The 2,714-nt window shown below is 38.3% G+C and overlaps 1 pseudogene; it reads left to right on the top strand.

Moving 5' to 3' along the window:
* Window positions 1–592: 592 nt before the first annotated feature.
* On the top strand, window positions 593–1,956 carry LOC123238787 (annotated as a pseudogene).
* The last annotated feature ends 758 nt before the right edge of the window (window positions 1,957–2,714 follow it).

Here is a 2,714-nt window from a genome sequence, read left to right as displayed (position 1 = left end):
CCAGGAGTATTATAGCCAAATTCAAGAACTACCAGACCAAGGAAAAAAGTATTAGAAGCTGCTAAGAAGAAGTCATTCAGATACTAGGGAACCACAGTTAGGATAGCACAGGATCTGGCTGCATCTACACTGAAGGACTGGAAGGCATGGAATATAATATTTCAGAAAGCAAGGGAACTGGGTTTACAACCAAAAATCAACTACCCAGCAAAACTAACTATATTCTTGTATGGTCATTTAATAAAATTGAAGATGACTTCCAGGCATTCATAAAGAAAAAACTGGACTTAAACAGAAAATTTGAAGTCCAAACACAGAACTCAAGAGAATCTCCAAAATTCTCTAAGAACGAACATGCTTCACATTCAAGGAGAAACCAGGAGAATTCACACCTTGAAGGAAGGAGGGGAATACCTGAGAATCAAGGGGGAAATCAAGAGAATTTACACCTTGAGGGAAGGAGGTGCTTCAGAATGCCAAGCTATATAAAAGTCCAGGAATATACTAGATTCATAGTTTCTTGATGCTAAAAGCAGAGTTAAGGCAGAGTTGTGAGACTGAAGCAAATATCCCAGAAGAAAAAGGAAAAAATATGGCCTTTTGTTCAGAGCTTATTCAAGATGTCCAAAAAGAGCTCATTTGCTCCGTCTGCAAGGAGTATTTCACCAACCCAATGTCCATTGAGTGTGGCCACATTTTTTGCCATAGTTGTCTCTTCAGCAGCTTGCAGGAAGGCTCAACCTCTTTCTCCTGTCCAGAGTGCAGTGTTGTCTCTCAGCTGAGGGATTTCAGAGCCAATGTGCGTCTTGGGAAGCTGGCAGCCATTGCCAAAAAACCAAGACTCCATTGTTTTCAGAACCCTGAAGGATATAGCAATCAGAAAGAGCAGAAGTTGTTCTGTGAGAATGACCAAAATCTTTCTTGCTTTTTCCTTTTCTGAGTCCCAGAAACATAAGGCTCATGCCCTCCACTGCATAAATGAAGCTGCTCAGGATGTCAGTGAAAAGCTTCAAGAAACTCTGACAGATTTGAGACAATTGAAGAATGTAGAACAACAAATGGTCAACGAGAAGTTGAGTTTGCCAGTGTTGGAGGAGGAGGTAAAAATTCAAAAGGGAAATATTTCTTCAGAATTCCAGAAACTACACATTTTCTTGGGAGAGGAAGAAGCTGAGTGTCTATCAGTTGTGCAGGGGCAAGGAGAGGCCAATTTGGAAGGCCTAAAGAAGAAAATAAGGAGACTGTCCCATCAGGGTCAAGAATTAAGTAAGAGAATCACTGAGATAGATGAAGAGTGCAGGAAACCAGATGCGAATTTGCTCCAAGATATAAAGGGAGTATTAAGCAGGAATGAATTTCTGCTCCAAGAAGAAATAGATATGTTTGCCATAAGCTCGATTGTCTGTCCCATCCCTGGAATTACAGAAATGCTTTTAAAATTCAAAACGGATATCACTCTGGATGATAACACAGCTAGTCCAGGTCTCATCATCTCTGAAGATCTGAAGAGTGCAAGATATGGAGGTGCCCAGCTCGAAGTGTTCAACAACAGTGAGGGATTCAGCAATTTTGCCCAAGTTTTTGCTGTTCAATCCTTCATTTCAGGCAGATTCTACTGGGAAGTAGAGGTTCCAAGCAACACTGGATGGGGTGTTGGCATTAAAGGACAAAATTTAGCTGAAGAATTCTTTGTGCTTATGGCTGTACAGAGTCAAAATCTTTATACCATATACAAGTACTATGTTTCTTCTGAAGCTGATGTGAAATATTGCCAGAACTGTGACCATGGTGGGTGTTTTCCTTGACTGTGAACATGGGGAAATATCATTTTACAATGTTAAAGAAAGGTCCCTCATTTTCACCTTTCTAATTTCCTTCTCAGGACCCTTTTGCCCTATCTTCTCTCTTTTTACAAAAGACCTGACAAATGATAGTTCTCTCGTGATCTGTCCCTAATTGAGTGAGATCATGGAATAAATATTTATCCTTAAATAGACTTCAGACATTCTCTTCCACAAATCTGTGTCTCATAAAGTTTTGGAAGGGTTCTCAGAGGACATATATTGTCATGATCTAATTTTATGCATAATATAACAAAATTTAAGAGCGATAAAATGATTCACTTACTTAAAGTAAGATTCTTGGACCTACCTCCCATCCCCAAACCAATTATATCATATTTATGTTGTATATATTTTGTGTATCCTTGTTATTGTACATATTTTTCCTCTGACCCCAGGGGTAATAAATGCTAGATGACAGCAGAAAATGTTTCCTTTTTAATTTTCTGTATCTTCAATGCTGTTTGAATGGAAAAACAAAAAAAAACAACAAATAAAAAAAACAAGAGAAAAAAGAAATTCTGTTTGTAGTGGCAAAGATTTGGAAACGGGGAGGGGGGGTGTCCATCAACTGGGGAATGACTGAATAAGTTGTGGTATATGTTTGCAATGGAATACTATTGTGCCATAAGAAATGATAAACAGGACAAGTTCAGAAAAATCTGGGAAGACTTACATGAACTGATGTAAAGTAAAGTGAGCAGAATCAGGAGAACACTGTATATAGTAATAAAAATATTGTATGATAATCAATAGTGGAGGAAAAACATTTCCATAGGATAAACCAAAATCCTCTGGGTCTCTGCCCTACCATTATTTCTACAATTTCTATGATACCTAGAGAATTCCATTGGGAAGTCTGAATTCAGAAAA

This window comes from Gracilinanus agilis, chromosome 3 (genome assembly GCF_016433145.1).
Source record: "Gracilinanus agilis isolate LMUSP501 chromosome 3, AgileGrace, whole genome shotgun sequence".
NCBI classification, from domain to species: Eukaryota; Metazoa; Chordata; class Mammalia; order Didelphimorphia; family Didelphidae; genus Gracilinanus; species Gracilinanus agilis.
The sequence above is the reverse complement of the archived record's forward strand: the minus strand, read 5'-3'. Positions and strand labels throughout refer to the sequence as shown.